This window comes from Dioscorea cayenensis, unplaced genomic scaffold (genome assembly GCF_009730915.1).
Source record: "Dioscorea cayenensis subsp. rotundata cultivar TDr96_F1 unplaced genomic scaffold, TDr96_F1_v2_PseudoChromosome.rev07_lg8_w22 25.fasta BLBR01001226.1, whole genome shotgun sequence".
In the NCBI taxonomy this organism is placed as follows: Eukaryota; Viridiplantae; Streptophyta; class Magnoliopsida; order Dioscoreales; family Dioscoreaceae; genus Dioscorea; species Dioscorea cayenensis.
In genome coordinates, this window is record NW_024087617.1 from 25957 (window position 1) to 45850 (window position 19894).

General features: G+C 41.8%; 1 non-coding gene across 1 annotated transcript; it reads left to right on the forward strand.

Annotated features, from left to right (window-relative positions):
- The first annotated feature begins 10656 nt into the window (after positions 1–10656).
- Positions 10657–10764, forward strand: LOC120255886. The gene has a single exon (XR_005535131.1). It is a non-coding gene; the product is annotated as a small nucleolar RNA R71 (small nucleolar RNA).
- The last annotated feature ends 9130 nt before the right edge of the window (positions 10765–19894 follow it).

Consider the following 19894-nt stretch of genomic DNA (forward strand, 5'->3'; position numbering starts at 1 on the left):
TGCTTCTTGAATGTGGGTTCAAATCATCTACAACGGGTTGAACTATGCAACTCGTCAATTAATTAATGTCGCATCGGGTGGATCTCTTAGTAACAAATACCTCTACGAAGCCAACCAACTCCTTGAATCAATGGCAAGCAATGAGTCTCATTGGGCCTCAAGAGGTGCACCACATAAGGGGCCGGAATTTATGAAGTTAGTTCCTATGATGTTATTGCCGCAAAGGTTGATGTGTTGTCTCGGAAGCTATACATGCTCATAGGCAGTAGCTCGAAATCAGAGTTAGTGATGAGTTGTAGCACTTATGGTGGAGGGCATGGAGTCGCCCAATGTCCTATTGCTAGTTCCTCCATCACCCCAATTGAGAATGTTGATTATATTGGGGGACAAAGGCCACAAGGGAATCCTTACAGTTTGACTTATAATACGGGGTGGAAGTAGCACCCGAACTTTTCATGGAATCAGGGGCAACAACAAAAAGCTGCACCGCCTCCACAAGTTCTCCAAATACAACAACCAGTGCTAGAGAAGAGGTTCACTACTAAAGATGTGCTTGCAAAGTTCATGATCAACACTGAATCAAGGTTTAATAGCATAACCAGCAATATGGATTCTCAGTTCAGTAAGGTGAGTGCTCAGCTTGCTCAATATACCGGACAGTTCAATGAAATTAGCTCCATTTTGCGGAACCTTCAAGCTTCTGTACAGTCCCTCGAGAACCAAGTGGGGCAGCTTGCTAAAGTAAATTATGAACGACCTTCACGCAGTCTTCGTAGCAACACTGAGGAGAACCCAAGAGAGCACTTGAAGGCCATTGCCCTTAGAAGTGGGAAACAGGTTGAGACAAGGATCGGAGTTGACCCAAGTGTCAAGGAAACTGGGGTAACCAAAGTGGAAGACCCTACCATAATGGAGAAAGTTATTGGGAAAAGCAAGCAAAGTGAAGATAAGGAAACTCTACCAAAGGTTTCATCAAAGCCATCTGAATACAAACCTCCAATTACCTATCCGTCTAGATTGAAGCAAGATAAGGAGGATGCTCAATTCAGAAAATTTATCAACATCTTCAAGCAACTCCACAAAAATATCTCGATTGTGGAAGCTTTAACTCAAATGCCCAAGTATGCCAAGTTTTTAAAAGAACTGCTATCAAACAAGAGAAAATTGGAAGAAGAGGGCACAATTGCACTCACAGGAAATTTCTCGGCCATTTTGGAGAAGAAACTCCCACAAAAATTGAAAGATCCGGGAAGCTTCATAATTCCATGTGTACTTGAGGGTGGAGTTCAAGAAAATGCACTAGCGGACTCGGGGGGCAAGCATTAATGTTATGCCCTATACCATGTATGTGAAGCTTGGTCTTGATGAACTTAGACACACGAGAATGATTTTTACAATTGGCGGATCGATCAACAAGGAAGCCTCGTGGGATTGTAGAAGATGTGATTGTCCGGGTGGACAAAATTATGTTTCCTGTGGATTTTGTCATCATGGATATTGATGAAGATGTGGAGACACCGTTGATTCTTGATCGGCCATTCCTCACTACCTCCGGTAGCCTAATTGACCTTAAAGGAAGAAAATTAACATTAAAAGTTGGTGAGGAAGAAGCAGTGTATGCTCTACCCACGGCCATGAAACACTACTTAGACCATGATGACATGCTTTATTTTGTTGACGAAACTGAACTTTTAATTTCTGATTGTGTGTAGGAGGTGCTATCATAAAACCCATTGGATGAGTACCTGGGAGAGTTAGGAAATGAAGATCAAGAAGAACCTCACTCTCCTCTTCCAAGTCCTAATTTGAAGAAACCAAAGGAGAAGGTCATGTGCACTAATGCCAAAGAAAAAGAAAAGAAGGATTCAATGTTGAAAAAGATTTGGAGGGAGGTCCGGGGAAAGAAGAAGAAAGGTATCACTCACACCCATCCAACACCTCAAGAAAAGGAGGTACAATCCCCACATCCTCTCACTCATGAAAAATGTAAAGTTTATTCATTGATGTCCTTGAATTTACCGGGATGAAACACCAACAATTCAAAGATGACAGGGGGAAATTTCAAATTATTCTAGCCCCCATGAGGTAAGTAAAATGGTACGTCAGGCTCGTGACATTAAACAAACGCTTCTTGGGAGGCAACCCAAGCATTCGGGGGTTTATTTTTATGTCTGTGTGTTCTTTGTGTTCATGTTCATGTCATTTTTCATATTTTCTTGATGTTGTTAATTTGAATAAGTCCATGCTCTAATTATTTTGTTTATCATAATCATTGTCCATGTGGTTGTTTACTTGGTTTTATTGCGGAGTAACACTTGATTTGGTTATCATTTTATGCATTAGATCGAAGTTTTAAACCATTATTTCATGGTGAAGATAATCTTAGAACACTTTGAAACCATGGTCATGTATTTGGAGAAGCAACTAAGGCCTTGGTGCATGTTTTTAAAGCCTTGATGGCCTCAATGAGCTGCTCATTGAGACTGATAAGTGCTTGTGCGATATGAATGCGAAGTGTTCATTCCTTATGTTGAGCATTACTTTTCTCAGGTTTTTACATTAATATGTGTGTTTTTATGTTACTTTTATGCAGGTATGGTTGTGAGGCTGAGTATGAAGGAAATAGGCCAATGTGGATCATAATGCACCTATTTTGGAGGAGATCTTGTTAAGGTTCAAACGCGAAGACATAGGACAGGTGTGAGATGCTAGAGTGTGTGCCAACCTCCTCGCATTCCAGTGAGCACATGCATTTGGAGGGGCACAAAGGCAGTCACACTCGAGCAGTCCATCTTATGCATATAAGAACAAGAGCTCCACCAACATATATATCATTGAAGAAGCAAGTGATTCACGACGTGAATGTGTGCCCGTTTGCGTTACCCCGATGAAAGTATGGAATTGGGACATTATTCAGGTCGACTGTAGCAACACTGTAGCAACAATGTTCACAGTCGGCCGAGAAATCAGAGAATCAGAGAATCCACACGGGCGTGTGGAAATTATCCACGCCCGTGTGGAAATTCCGCACGGGCGCGTGTAGCGTCCACGCCCGTGGAGTTGCTTGATTCCAGCCCTATTTAAAGCCGATTCAGCCCCGATTTTGGTATTCTTTTCTCCATCTTTTCCCCAACTTGCGAGAGGGCTTCGGCTAGGGTTTTGAGAGGTATTGGCTAGGTTTTTGGAGAGGTTCTATGGCTCCGACATCGCGCATCGTTTGAAAGAAGGTTATTGGGAGAGCTTTCGTCGGCATCAATCCGGTGAGGTGTATCCTAGGCGGGACAAAGGATCCCTTGCGACGAGTGGAGAACTCTCCATAAGACCATCAACACGACCATCGAGGGGGTTTCTTTATGAATTCATTGTTTTTAATTTCGATTTCTTTGATTGTACTTAGCTCCATAGAGAGCTAAACCCCTAGTGGGTACTTCGGTGATTGTGAACCCTAGGATGTATTCGTTTCATTGAACTTCTTTATTATGCTTTCAATAAATTGATGTTTATTGTGAGTTCCAACCTTGAATGCTTGATTGTATGAACATTTCACCTAGAGTGACACTAGAGTTGAGAGTTCTTGTTGGTAACCTTGTGAGTGAGTGACACACCACGAGCGTTAGACAAAGCTAGGTTGGAGAGGGTTGAGAGGGTAAGTCGAGAGGTACAGGAGCGTCCCCTTTCCCCTCCGACGTGATAGATTCTACCTCGGTTCCTCGAGTTCTTTGCGGCCATAATAGAGTGAATGGTCTAAGGGATGAATCTCCGCTGGGGCTTACTTGCGCGTGCAACGGAGTGAAGCGTTGAGGGGATCTTAGTATCTAGGGCTTAATTATGGTTAGGGACCTTCCGCCTGGACCAAAGAGTTAGGTCTATAATTATGAAGCGATTTATCACTTGGAATCCCTAAAGCTCATTGCAACTTTATTCGAGTGCGAGGTTGAGAATTTATTTAATCTCTTCTCCGGGACATAAATAGAGTTAGGCATAGTTGACCTTAGATTTGGGACTATGTATGTAAGGATTTCCAAGACTCATCATTGCATTGATTAGGAAGCATAATATAGTGTTCTTGCACTTTATGCGATTATCCTAGGTGATGCATCATCTGAGTACCCCATCTTTATCGATTGCCTTACCTCATCCTTACTTTTGCTCTCTTACTTGTTGCTTTTAATTATTGAGAATTGAATCATTATCACACTTATCATTGTTGATACTCCACATAGCTAACAATCAAATTAAGTGTCTTTACTCCCTACTCCCTGTGGATTCGACCCCGCTTACCCGAGATTATTACTTCGACAAACCCGTGCACTTGCGGGATATAAGCAAGGGGAACTTGTCAGAGACCATCAAGAAAATTCAGTAACTTTGCACTAGCCTTGACGGCCTCAATGAGCTGCTCATTAAGGCCATCAAGGCTATCCCGAGACTTTAAACTAAGCCTTGACAGCATCAATGAGTTGCTCATTGAGGCGTTTGAACCTTGTTTTCCATCAAAAAGTCGCCAACTTTTCTCTCTCTTCATTCTTCTTCTTCTCCAACCAATCCCTAGCTTCCATGATCCATCTTTCCATGGCCGGATCTCACTAAATATTGTTCTAAATCATCTCCACATCTCCTTGGAATGTTGATTTAGTGTTTGTCTTCAAGCTCCACTCAAGTGTTTTCAAGATCATTGTTGGTATGAAGCTTGTATGATGAAATTTTTTCTTTTCTTTTCTTCTCGCTTTCTTGAGTATTTGTATGGATTATTTCAAGTTTTTAGCTTGTATATTGTGGTATGATCATCAAGTCTTTGAAACATTTCGAATTTATGTAAATTTTTTTCCAAATTCATGATGTGGGGAAACTCTTTCAAATTAAATAGTATCCATACAGCCTCCATATGCCCGTATGGATCTTATTCACTCCATTTTCTTCATGTTTTAGCCATTTTCATGCCACATTATGCATTCTCTTGTATTCCTTTCATTCTTATTCGAATTATTATTGATGTAGGAATGCCGCACATCAAGATTCATGCCTCCAAACGTCCAAGAAACACAATGCCAACCCCGAAGAACCACACTTTAAGCATGCTTATCATAAGGCAAAGTGTGAAGTTTCGAAGACCAAACCATGTGGCACACTTCATCACATAGAATGGGATATTTTGGAAACATTTGGGATGAATGAACAGTTCAAGGAATTGCTTTCATATGGTGATTGGTGAATCTATTCTCAATTGATGATCCTACCTTTTGCCAACATATTTTGGAGGTTTTGAGCATTTTTGAAGCACACCAAGACTACCACATCTACAACATCTTGTGATGACTAGTTGGACATTTGAGCATGGACATTTGCTTTACTTATTTAGCTTGTTTCTTTGCTTTACTTTTGTTGCAAGTGTGTTTGTTTGATTTTAATAAGTTGGGAAGGGGATGCCCTACCAACCTTGTGTTGAACTTTGCTACTCTTTATCTAGTATTTGTGTGTTTTGACTACTCCCTAGTATTTATTATTACAATCCCAATTTTTGTTTGGAATGATGATGCCCCTTTACGCCTTGCAGGGCATTAAGGGAGCTTGGTGAGCCTTTCCACATTCCATGGAAGCTGGACCCGACACGAAAAGCTTGCAACACCTTTTGTTCGGGTCACCTCTCGCCGTATGCACAAGATTTAACCGGGGAAGTTCGTTCCACACCGCTCCATTGTTTTTATTGCAAATATTATTATGTTTTTCATGACTAGTGTACATTGGGGACTGATAAGTGCTTGAGTGAACATGTTTTTATGCATGTTTTACATACATTGAGCATCATATTTTATACGGTTTATGTCTCATTTCGTGTATTGGATGTTCTTTTATGCATATAGGTTGTGAAGACATTGGGATTTCAAAAGGGAGCGAAGATAGGCTATTATGGCATAATATTGGGAGTTCTTGTACAAATCAAGTTGGAAGACACAAGAGGAGTTCGTGTATGAGGAGATGTGTGCCAACTTCCATAGTTTTTGCAAGCCAAGTTATTAATGGAAGGGCACAAAGGCAGCCATGTCTCCACATTCCTCCTCTTTGTAAAGATTTCAAGACCTTTCAAGACGCATTGATGAAGGAAAAGCCGGATAGCCTACCATATGATCGTGTGCCCGATCGTGTGGCCTTAAGAGGAGAATGTTTATTGTTGTGCAGAGGAATTACTGTAGCGGAATTACTGTAGCGGGATTACTGTAGCAGAATTACTGTTCACGCGCCCACGCGGAAATTCCGCGCGACCGCGTGGAAATTCCTGCAGCCCACGCGGGCGCGTGGGGGCACGTGACAGACGCGTTATGAGGCTATAAATACACCTTTTGGCCGATTCTAAGGGGACTTTTTGCGGAGCTTTGAGCATAGACATTGAGAGAGAGACGGCTAGGGTTTGAGGAGAAGGTCTTCGCCAATTGAGAGGGAGTTCTTCACCAACTTTGATAGGTTCCTTCGACGTCATAGCACCTTGGGGAGCCATTGGCGACCTAGCTTCGGAGAGGAACCCTTCAAGACGGAGAACTACCAATCAAGGCCAATCCGCGCGAATTCGAGGGGGTTTTCTCTATGGGTTTTATTGCTTTTCATTGTATTGATTATTGTTTTGTAACTAGGCCCATGGAGGGCTAAACCCTAGTAGGTATTTGGGCATGTGAACCCTAAGATTTATATTTTTGGATTGATTCTCTTAATGTTTCTAGTTAATCCGAGTTGTCTTGAGTTTTAATCTTGTGATTTAATTGCTTGCTAGTGTTGTTAATCCTTGTGGTTGATTACATTGCATGATTTAATACTTTAATGTGTGAAGTCTCCATTAGAGTTAGATTTCCAAGATTAAAGAGGGTTGAGAGGGTGAGCCTTGAGATGGAGGAATGTCCCCTTTCCCTTTCGATTGAGTGTTTCCTATCTCCGTATTCCATATTCTCTTTGCAACCATATTTGGTGTGAGGCGTGAGATTGCTCGATTTCTCCGCCGGGACCTTGTAGGGGGTTAGGATCCTTCGCCGGGAATTAGGGTTGGATCTACATTTAGGAATCGGTTTCACTCTTAGGTTTCCTTAGAGCATAATGCGGTCATATGGGGTGTGAAGTGTTGAGATTGGTCGATTTCTCCACCGGGACCTTGTAGGGGACTAGTGCCTTTTGCTTGGAGACAAGGATTGGTTATTGTTGGACTACCTCGACTCATTAGACTCGATTCTAGAGCATTTAGTGAATCTTGAGCTTTAAAGAAGATCTTAGGGGGATCATTGCCCGAATACCTCATCCTTAGTGATTGAGACTCTCCTACTTTATTTCTTGCATACTCGTTTGCTTTGCTTGCAATTAGTTCACTCCATTATATTAACTGATTCCGACTAGATAATTGAGAAGTGGTTATTACTAGTACTTCCGTTCCCTGTGGATTCGACTACCCGACTCATCGGGTAATTATTACTACGACACCCGTACACTTGCGGTTCACGCACGCATATTCGGATGTGTCAAGGACAATGTACAACACTAGGTGGGGGATGGGTATATTGTATGTATTAGGGTTATTGTTTGCATGCTAGTGTTACCCATGATGGATTGTTCATTATTGTAAGACTCTTATAGCATGGATTAATGATTGATTTGAGTTACATATTTGTTGTTGTACTCTATTGAATCATGTTTCACCTCTAGTATTGTCTTGTGCACAGAATCTTATGTTGATTTCCTGGGAATAGCCAACATGACTACTCTATCTCTCTTGATTGCTTAACACACAACTTTGAGTACTCGGCCTTAGAATTCTAAGTTCTTTCTTTCAATGAACTCTTAAGAACTTCTGAGTCTTGTTGAGCTAGCCATAGTTTTGTGGCATGTAGAGTAGTCTAAAGACGTGATGTAGGGAGATTGTGAGAGAATGTATTAAAAAAAACAAGGTGAAAAGAGAAAAAGAAAAATGAGTCTATGTCAGTATTGCTCTGCTTATGAAGTATGAATGCGTCTATGTAGAATGTAATCGAGTAGTTGGGTGGCTCTTGTGGCTAACCAGCATGTGCACCCTCCAGAAAAATGTTTTGGTGCAGTCTATGTTAGTCGGACTCAAAAAAGAAAAAAAAAATGAAATGAAATGAAAATAAAAACGCTAGTGATCTTTTTGGCTACCTACTAGAGGTTTTGAGAAGAAAAGTGGAAGTTAGTTCTAGTTTAGGACTTAGAAGGATCTACCTTGTTCATTGGAGTAGCACTTAGCATTTTAAGACATAGTACTCTTGCATGTTGAGTGATTAGCATCTAGAGCTGTACTGATTGAAGTCAGTAGGCTGGACTAATTCAGGACACATGAAATACAAGGTTCACACACATGGCACAAACATATAAGAGGTGAGACAGGATCTTTCTTATGTGCTTAATGTTTGTAACTCATTATCTATAAATCATTTTCCAATGCTTGTAGAGTCTTATATTTATTTGAGCTGGAGGTAATATATTTTGCCACTTATCATTATCTTTGTTTTTCATGATTTATTTGCTTGGGGATAAGCAAACGCTTAGGTGTGGGGATATTTGATAAGTGTCTAAATGTACGTATTTTAGTGTATATATTTAATGTATCTACTATGTATTTTTATAAGAATTGATGCCCGTTTTGTGCTTAATCATGTGTTATTTGCTTTGTAGGGTACGGAAACGCCACGGAAGACACGAAGATACAATTTGGGTGAAAAAGAGAAGAAAACCAGGTCGCGTACTGTAGCATATTCACTATAGCAGATAGTGTAGCTGGAGACTTTAGCATATCCACTGTACCACCTGGTGGGTTTTCGAGTCAGGAATTGAATCTTCGCATACGGCCTCAATGCTGCCCGGGATGGCAGCCAGGATGATCACTGTAGGTATAGAATAAGATGATTTGCTTGAAGGCATACTGTCTCAATGAGGTGCTCATTAAGCCAGTATAGACACTATTCTTAGAGCATTTGTGGAGATTGCCTACCCCAAACAGTGTCAATGAGGGGCTCAATGAGGATCTCATTGAGCCGGTATACCACCTCAATGAGGTCCTCATTGAGCTGGGGATACCACCCGGGATTGAGGCCATTTGGAGGGTATGGTGAGTGGTATATAGAGTGATTTTGTGGAGGATTGAGAGGACGTTTTGGAGAGTTTTTGGTAGCCACCATTTGGGAGAATGGAGAGGAACAAAGACATCATTTTGGGGAGAGTTTGGCTTGAGGCTTGGGAAGATCAAGGGGCTTGAACTCCAACGGGAAAGCTTCATCATCAAAGGAGGAGGACCATTTGGCATTCCTTGGGCTAGAAGAAGCATCATTCGGCCGGCATTCTCCCTCCTCATCATCATTTGGACTAGGGAGTGCCATTTATGCATTTACTTCTTATTTTTGTTGTGTTTGAGATACTTGTTTGTGTGATGGCACACTAGACCCCCAAGGCCACCGGATGTAGGTGAACCTTGGTGGGTTCATCATGTATTTTGGATGCTTCACTTTTATTTGGAGTGCATTGCTATGATTTATGGTTTACCTCATTGTGTTTTATGCCTAGAACTATTTTGTGGAGAAATCCTTAGTTCTTGTTTGAGTTGTACACGTAGACATGACCTACTCACGTGTACTAGATCATTATTGAGCTAGAAGGGGAGATCTTTGACCAACATGCTGAGAAATTGGATGTAGGTTACCCCCCTGAACCATGAGGATGAACTTAGAGGTTATGTGTATCCTTGTTGCACGATCTCCATTCACTTAATGCAATTGTAGGAATATGATTTAGGAGAGATCCTTCTCATCATTTTTACGGGATTAGGGTTTAACCCCCGAGAAATTGGGGTTGAACTATTGTTGAGGTCCGTCAGTCTAAATCACCCTTGCTATTTTATTCTTTTGCATCCATACATCATGATGACCCCTCTTGGGAATCGTCATCCCTAGGCCTATTCTTATCATCATTGCTCTTGTGATTTTCTTGCTCACTTTGGAATTGTTATACTTGTGTTTTATTTACATTCTTGCATGTATTAGAGTAATATACCATGCTTAAGTGGTAAGGTTAGAAAGTAAGTGATGGAGGAGTAATAGGAGCTCCTTAGCCCCGTGGAATACGATCCTTGGGCTTATGCACAAGGTATTACTTGGCGACCCCGTACACTTGTGGGTGATCAACCATGCAACTCTCTGTTGTTGGCCTTGGTTCCATGCAAAATTTGGGTGGTTCTTCCACCCGAGATTATAAGTTGAGCTATATGGGTTCCATTGATTTTGTTGCCCCCCAATGTAGTCGACATTCTCAATGGAGGCAACAGAGGAGCTAGCATTCAGACATTGGGCTGCACCATGCCCACCACCTTAAGTGCTACAATTCATCATTGATTCTGACCTCCAACTACTGCCCATAAGAAGATCAAGCTTTTGAGTCAACACATCAACCTTTGCGGCAAAGGCATCATTGCTACTCACTTTATAAATTCCAATAGCCTTTTGTGAAGATCCCCTTGAGGCCCAATGTGATTCATTGCTTGCCCTAGACTCAAGTAATTGCTCAGCCTCATCGGGGTACTTGTTTCTATGGGAACCATCCCCCGCGGCATCAATGAGTTGGTGAGTAGCATAGTTCTGCCCATTGTAGATGATTTCTACTCACATCCATGAAGCAAAACCATGATGGGGGGCACCTTGTAAGGAGATCCTTGAATCTTTCATAGGCTTCAAACAATGTTTCGGACTCCCCTTGTTTAAAGGCTGAAATTTCTTGTCTTAATTTGGCCGCTTTGCTTGGCAGAAAATACCTCCCAAGGAACTTCTCAACCATATCTTTCCATGTTTTTATAGACCCTGAAGATAATGATGTAAGCCAACGATATGCCCTGTCTCTCAAACTGAATGGAAATAGCCTCAAACGGATAGCATCGTCTAACACTTCATTAATCTTAAAAGCAGAGAAAATTTGGAGGAACCGGGAGAGGTGGTCATGTGCATCTTCATTTGTAAGACCATTGAATTGAACCGAGTTCTAGACCATGCCGATTGTACTTGCTTTAATTTCAAAATTGTTGGATGCCATGGATGGTGCTTGAACACTAAACTCATCACCTGTGAATTGAGGTCTTTCATATTCGGATAGAGTGCATCGCTCTTCCGCCATGATTGAAGACTCGCTATCCTCAATTTCAATGTTCTGAGCACCCGACCCTTCACCAACTTCTCTCAATCTCCGATGCACAGTTCTTTCAATTTTACTATATGGTGTAATCAAGGTCGATGGATTTGAACGTGTCATGCACAGTATCTTGCAAAACTAAGAAAAATGGTAGAAAGTTAAGATCAAAAGAAAATAAAAATAATGATAAAAAGTGAGTAAAGAGTGAAATAGCTAGAGTAATAATCTAAAATTTTCCTAGAATTCCTTAAAGTCTCCCCTACAGCGGTGCCAAAAACTTGATTGCTTCCCAGCAAGTGTACGAGATCGCCAAGTAAGACCTCGTGTGAAGTCAAGAGGATCGTATTCTATGGGGCTAAATATCTCCTATTACTCCTTCTTGAGCTATTATCTAGCCTAAGATCTCAAGTGAGGGGATTTACTCTACTAGATGCAATTAAAACTAAATACAAGATTACCAACATATTTGAGAGAAGATGCAATGAGCAAGCAAGAAAATCAATGTAATGCAAAGGCCTATGGATGTGGATCCCCTTGAGGGGTTATAATGAAACATGGATGATGATTAAAAGATGCAAGGGTAAATTGGACCAAGAGATTTCTAGATTAGAACAGCCCCAATTTCTCGGCGATTGAACCCTAATCCCATATGAACATTGATAGGAATTTCTTCCAAATCCACGTTCCTACGATTGCATTAAGTACAAGGAAATCTCAAATAGGAGTAAACCTACTCTTCTTCAGCTTAACCTACCATGGAGGGCTACCAACACCCAATTTCTCGGTGTGATGATACAAGTCTCCCCTTCTAATCCATTCATGATCTAATACATGTGAGCAAGTTACATCTACATGAATCACTCAGAAAAGAGGTACGGATTTCTCCTTAGTGTAGCACTTAGCATGAAAATAATGATTAAATCTCAAAATTACCCAAGCATGGAATTAACAAGTAATCACCCAAAATACATGATAAAACCCTCCAAAGGTCACCAACACCCGGTGGCCTTGGGGGTCTAGTGTGTCATCATCCCACAACATGCAATACAATCAAGCAAAACATGAAACAAAAGCATAAATGACACTCCCTAGATGAAATGGTGGAGGATGAGGTAGAGAATGTGCCGAATGACACTTCCCCTGCCAAAGGAATGCCGAATGACGCTTCCTCTAGCTGTGGGTCTCCTTCCTTCAAATTGTGGTTGATCTCCCGTTTGAATGATGTTGGCTTCTCGCCTTGAGAGCCCTTGACCATGGCCTTTGATGATTTTCTTGTTTCCTTGCCCTTCGTATTCTTCCCAAGGTCACTCAATGCCTCCCAAGTAGCCTCTCTAAAATATGTCCTAAAAGTCCCTTGTTCTGTCCTAAAAGTCAGCTTTTATACCCCCCATGGCATACGGGTCGTATAGGGGTCATATGGAGGTCATATAGCACTCAAATAATCTAAATTCATTCTCCATACGGGGTGCATATGGGGTCAATACAACCCCCATACTAGGTGGTATGGGGGTGGTATGAAATTGCAGTTTTCTTCTCTTTTCTCCTAAATGATATGTTTTTGTTCTCCATGGTTCTCTTATGCCCTACAAAGTAAATAGTAGATGATTAAGTGCAAAATGGGCATCAAACCTCACAAAATACATGCAAAGTGAATACGATATATATATATATATATATGAAAACACCTACATTTAGACACTAATCAACATCCGAGGGGCATCATTGAAGACGTGCTTGTCAAGGTGGACAAGTACATTTTTTCGGTTGACTTTGTAGTGTTGGATGTCGATGAGGATGCGGATATACCTTTGATACTTGGGAGGCCGTTCTTGCCCACTTCTAAGGCATTAATTGACATGGATGGCGGGGAGTTGACAATGAGGGTTGGAGATGAAAAGCTCACATACTGCTTCGCCAAAGCCATGCGGCATTCTCTCAATTTCGATGATACTTTGTATTTCCTAGACACTACTGATGAGATTGTTGATGAATACATGCAGGAAATGTTCAACCCAGATCCATACGAGGGTTTGTTCAACCAAGAGGTGGACAATGAAGAAGTAATGATGCTTGGTCCAATAGAAGAAGTACCATCTACTCCGGGGATCATGAAGAAGGTCTTCCGGAAGATGAAGAGGGCTTGGAGATGACATTGGAAACACTCCAAGGCTATTGGAGATGGGCATGAACCGAACAAATTGGATGAACCTTTGCTAGGTGGTCCCATGCCCGATAATTCACCCTCTACCTTCAAAAGACTTTGCTCATCATGCTTTCAAGTCATGGGTAAGAGAACAACCTTCATCTATAAACCCCCATGAGTTAAGACAAGGTACGTCAAGCTTAGTGACGTTAAACAAGCGCTTCTTGGGAGGCAATCCAAGTGTTTACTGTCTTCTTAGTTGAGTAGTTTATTGTTTGCATGAATAAAGTGTTGAGTCTTGGTGTCTTGATTTTTTTTAGATGCTTTTGATGTGCTTTATTGTGGTTTTTAATGTCATCGTGTGTTTTCATGTGGATTTGGCGAAGTTTTGGTCGCTTGATCTAGTTTCTCATGTTTTTCACTGGTATAGTTTGCATAATAGGCAGGCTTTAAGTGTGTAAGCATGTTCGGGAATTTTCTGTGGAGCCTTCAGAGATTTTAAGGCATCCAAAGAAAATGCATTTGAGTGTGGAATTTCTGCATGCCCATGGATTTGTACTATGAGCTACAAAGAGAAGACACATGGGCGTAGACACGACCCTGTGAGCGACCTTGCGATTTTTGCACGCACATGGGTAATTTATGCACAGGCGTGCGTTGTCCTGCGGAGACTTAGAAAATTGTCCTGTGGACTCGCCCCAGTGGGTGAACCTGTGACAAACACACGGGCGTGGGTATTTTCCTCATACTGACATGGATCTCTGCAGAAGAGCTCTCTCCATACCGAGAAGACACAAGGGTGTGTGTCCGCCCCTATGAGTTGGGCCTGTGAAAGTCCACGCCCGTGCGTAATTTCCGCACATGTGTGAGAAACAATTAGATGATTCTCTCGGTTGGATAGAGACGTCACAGGGGCATGTGGCTGCCCCTGTGGATTGGGCACACGGATGTAGGTCTTTTATACATGCCTGTGCGGGTACATTAAGAGCCAACAAGTGTTATCCTGAGAGCGCACAGGAGGGTGCATCTGCCCTTGTGAAGCTCTCCTATGGAGGCGCATGGAAGTGGATAATTTCCGCACGCCCCCTATTTGCCAAAGAGCACATTCACACTTCTTCCTGACTTCGTACTGCCATTTTTTGAGAGATTTTCATTGGGTTTTACAGCTGATTAAAGTTTTTCTTTCATTTTAACTCATCAGTAAGCCCTATCTCTTTGTTTTCTTCGTCAACTCTTGATATTAATGGATGAAATTGGTTAATGTTGCTTCATTTCTACAACTAGAATGGTTTTTCTTGTTTAGAACAAAGTCAAAAGTAATTAAACAGTGTATTGTTTGATTTTTGAAGCGCAGTCATGCGTTTTTCACGCCCCGTGAATCCACACGGGCGTGCGGAAATTCCACACGATCATGTGGATATCTGCAAACACTACCTATTTACATTGTTGATCGATTTTCTTTCAAATTTTGCAGATCATGGCACCTCAGTCAAAGACGCAAGCAGATAAACTGCCGCGTGAGTCATCTTCTGAGTCTGAGAGCATGAGATTCACTATCCCAGAGCATCACGCTCATTTCGTACGTTTATTGAGACTTAGATTCAGACAGACTCGATTCTTGGACACAAGCATGTTGTGAGATATACAACAGGGAGAAGAGTTAGCGGATGAGGTAGACGAGTTGGTATCGGTCAAAGGTTGGGGACAGTTATTAAAGATTAGAGAGCCCGCCATCCATACACTTACACTCGAGGTATTATCCTCATTTGAGTTTGATCGTCTGTATGATAGTTTTGACAGTGACACGGCTATATAGTTCGAGTCTATCGGGGATCACTATAGCATGAGTGTGACACAATTTTTCGATCGAGACTAGGGTTGTATGAGGGAGGCGTTCGCGAGATACTAAAGGAATACGCAGCGATTCTCGAGCCAGATTATCCGGGCGCTTTGACTCCATGACGCGGCGTATGGAGTGTTATGCACACAGGGCTAGTATGATCCAGGTTTGTCCAAGGCCACGTGCCTTTCCTGACCTACGTATCGATATTTCCATGCTTTCGTTATAAGCGGTCGAAGCGGCCATGATGACAACACCGCGCGTCCCGGAAATGGCGGGGAGCTCTTGTACCTGTATTCGATGGTTCAACACACACACCGATCCATTTGGGACACATCATCACGGAGTATATACAACATCAGGGTCAGTACACTAGATTAGGAGTGATCTTATCGGGTCTGTACATCATGAAATTAGTTATGGGTATGGATCTTCTGACCTCGATTCAGGGGACCGAGAAGGCGAGTATACTTGCTCCTTAGGGCATAGAGATGCTATGCCTAATGGGGATGGATCGCAGGGTCCAATCTAGAGTTTATGCCTTGATTATGCCAGCTCCAAAGATAGCTGAGGAGGTGATGATGATGTTGGTGCTTCTCAGCCTGCCCCTGAGCCCTAGCCGGCACCGATGGAGATCGAGGCACCTCCTATGGCAGAAGATCCACCCCTAGTACCCATGTTTTCACCATCTCGAGCCTATTATCTATTTGAGAGGCTCGAGAATGCTGTGCTGCTGTTCGAGCTTATGTTGCTGAGGTCCGGGCTACACAAGCCTCACAGTATACAGAGTGCATGGCACGTTTCGATATGCTACAATAGATTTTTGAGTGACACGTTGCCTCATCTTTTAGTTTGAGACCTCAGACTTCCCCGGCATCTTCGGCATCTCCATCACCTAGTCCAGCACCGGTTGACCCACCGTGTACCTCATCACCACCACCATCAGCAGTAGAGCAAGAGCGTGACATCGACACTTGACTTTGTTTTCATTATTTTTATTACTTTCTGCATTTGATTTTTGACTTGTATACTCAGAAAGGACTTTTCTTCTGAGTTTATTTTTGTTTTATTGCCTCTAGTTGTATTCATTGCTTTATCTTTTATATACTCAAGTTGTTTTTGTTTTATTGAGCTTCACTGAACCCCTCATGTATACGTGAAGTTGGTCTCGTCAACATGGGAATTAAGAACTTGTCATGGACACGGCCAAAGTGCTTCGGCACATTGCCGAGTGAGCTTCACAACCCGTTGGAACATTCCTCCCAAGGATTTAACTCCATCAAATCCAACACTAATGAGTCAGGGGAGTATTGTTTTGATTGTTTCTCCCACATATTTTTTGATTAATATACATTATGATTGAGCTTGCATGTGTACATTGGGGACAATGTATAACTTAAGTGTGTGTGTGTGGGGGGAGTTTCTTAGTGCGCATATCTTTTATATTAGTTTGATTGTGTATATGCTTACATAGCCAATGGCGGTTCACCTTAGTTGTAATGATTGTATTCTTGAGTTTAGGAGAATTTTTAACATTTAATGTTCTCATGCTCTAGTTTTTGCTTGAATTTCTAGAAAATTTTGCCCGATTGACACTTGTTACACTACTCACTCTTTAAACTCTTTTGGAAACTGAAGTTTGATGTAAAAGGGACTAGTTATAGTTGTTTCTTTTGTTAATTCTGAAAAAAAATAGTTTTATTGTTTAGTTGAGCTTGTTGGGTGGAAAGAGCTACCGCCTATGAAGTATGAAGCTACTCTAATAAGTCGGATACTCGTTATGCCCTAATGAGAGAAAGAGCTATCTCATAGAATGAGTGAAAGCTACTACTCTGGTAGAATGAGCTACCACCTCCAAAGTGTGAAAGCCACCTTAGCTGCCATTTTTGAAAGGGCTACCTAAGAGCATGCGTGAAGCTACTACCATCTTTGAAATTGTTGTTACTTTTAGTACATAAATAAGTCCCTTTTACTTAGGACTTTGAGGAGCATACCTTGGGTTGATGACAAGATCCCCTTGCGTATATCCCGCAAGTGCACGGGTTTGTCGAAGTAATAATCCCGTGTGAGCGGGTATCGAATCCACAGGGAGTAGGGAGTAAATACACTTAATTCGATTCTTAGCTATGTGGAATATCAATAATGATAAGTGTGACAATGATTCAATTCTCAACAATTAAAAGCAACAAGTAAGAGAGCAAAAGTCAGGGGGAGGTAAGGCAATCGATAAAGATGGGGTACTCGGATGATGCTTCACCTAGGATAATGGCTTCAAGTGCAAGAACTCTCTATTATGCTTCCTAATCAATGCAATGGTGAGTCATGGAAATCCTTACATACATAGTCCCAAATCTAAGGTCAACTATGCCTAACTCTATTCATGTCCCGGAGGAGAGATTAAATAACCTCTCAACCTCGCACTCGAACAAAGTTGAAATGAGCTCTAGGGATTCCAAGTGATAAATATCTTCCTAATTATAGACCTAACCCTTTGGTCCAGGTGGAAGGTCCCTAACCACAATTACGCCCTAGATACTAAGATCCCCTCAACGCTTCACTCCGTTGCACGCGCAACTAAACCCCAGCGGAGATTCATCGCTTAGACCATTCACTCTATTATGGCCGCAAAGAAGTCGAGAAATGGAGGTAGAATCTATCACGTCGGAGGGGAAAGGGGACGCTCCTGTATATCTCGACTCACCCTCTCAACCCTCTCCAACCTAGCTTTGTCTAACGCTCGTAGTGTGTCACTCACTCACAAGGTTACCAACAAGAACTTTCAACCCTAGTGTCACTCTAGGGGAGATGTTCATACAATCAAGCATTCAAAGTTGGAACTCACAATAAACATCAATTTATTGGAAGCATAATAAAGAAGTTCAATGAAACGAATACATCCTAGGGTTCACAATCACCCAAGTACCCACTAGGGGCTTAGCTCTCTATGGAGCTAAGTACAATCAAAGAAATCGAATATAAAAGCAATGAATCCATAAAGAAATCCCCTCGATGGTCGTGTCGATGGTCTTGTGCAGAGTCCTCTACACATCGCAAGGGATCCTTTGTCCGGCCTAGGATACACCTCACCGGATCGATGCCGACGAAAGCTCTCCCAATAACCTTCTTCCAAATGACGCGCGATGTTGGAGCCGTAGAACCTCTCAAAAACCCTAGCCGAAGCCCTCTCTCAAGTTGGGGAAAAGATGGAGAAAAGAATCCCAAAATTGGGGCTGAATCGGCTTTAAATAGGGCTGGAATCGGGCGACTCCACGGGCGTGGACGGTACACGCGCCCGTCCGGAATTTCCACACGGGCACGCCCGTGTGGATTCTCTATTTCTCTGATTTCTCGGCCGGCTGTGAACAATGCTGCTACAGTCACGCTACAGTGCTCTACTACAGCCTTCGACCTGAATAACTTCCCAATTCCATATTGTTGCTACAGTGTACGTCGTGAATCAGTTGCTTCTTCAATGATATACATGTTGGTGGAGCTCTCGTTCTTATGTGCATAAATTGGAATGCTCGAGTGTGACTGACTTTGTGCCCGTCCAAATGGATGTGCATAAATTGGAATGCTCGAGTGTGATTGACCTATGTCTTCGTTTTTGAATCTTAGCAAGATTTCCTCCAAAATAGGTGCTTTATGATCCACATTGGCCTATTTCCTTTAAACTTGGCCTCACAACCCTACCTGCATAAAAGTAACATAAAAACACACATATTAGTGTAAAAACCCGAGAAAAGTAATGCTCAACATAAAGAATGAACACTTCGCATTCATATCGCACAAGCAGTTATCAGCCGCTAAGGTGGCTTTCACAGTTTCGAGGTGGTAGCTCTTTCTACCGGAGTGGTAGCTTTCACACATCCTATGAGATAGCTCTTTCTCTCATTAGGGCATAGCTAGTATCCGACTTATCAGAGTACCTTCATACGTCATAGGTGGTAGCTCTTTCCACCCAACAAGTACAAATAAACAATAAAACTATTTTGTTCTTTTTTTTTTAACACAAGAAACAACTATAACTAGTCCTTTTAACATCAAACTTGAGTTTCCAATAGAGTTTAAAAAGTGAGTAGTGCACTAAGTGTAAATCGGGCAAAAATTCCTAGAAATTCAAGCAAAAACTAGAGCATGAAAAATATTCAATGTTAAAAAAATTCGCCTAAACTCAAGAATACAATCCTTGCAACTAAAGTGAACCGTCATTGGCTATGTGAACATATAACAATCAAGAACAATAGAAAAGATGTGTGCACTATGAAACTCTCCCCCACACTTAAGTTGTACATTGTCCTCAATGTACACATGCATGCTCACTCAAAATGTATATCATTCAAAAGCAAATGTGGGAGAAGCAATCAAAACAATACTCCCCTGACTCCTAGTGTTGCGTTTGATGAAGCTAATTCCATGGGAGTAGTGTTCCGACGGGTCGAGAGGCTCACAAGGGCAAGTGCCTCTGCACCTTGGCGGCGCCCATGACTAAGTCTCAATTCCCAAGAAGACAAGACCATCTGCACGCATACACGAGGGGGTTCAGTGAAGCTCAATAATAAAAAATAAAACAAAAACAAAATAACTCGAGTGCATATAAAAATAAAGCAGTGAATACAACTTGATGGTGCAAAATGAACATAGACTCAGAAGGAGAATCCTTTCTGAGTGAACAAGTATAAAATAAAACGCAAAGAAAGTAAAAGAAAGGAAGAGTCAAAAAAAACAAAATCAAATGTCGTGTTGTTTGT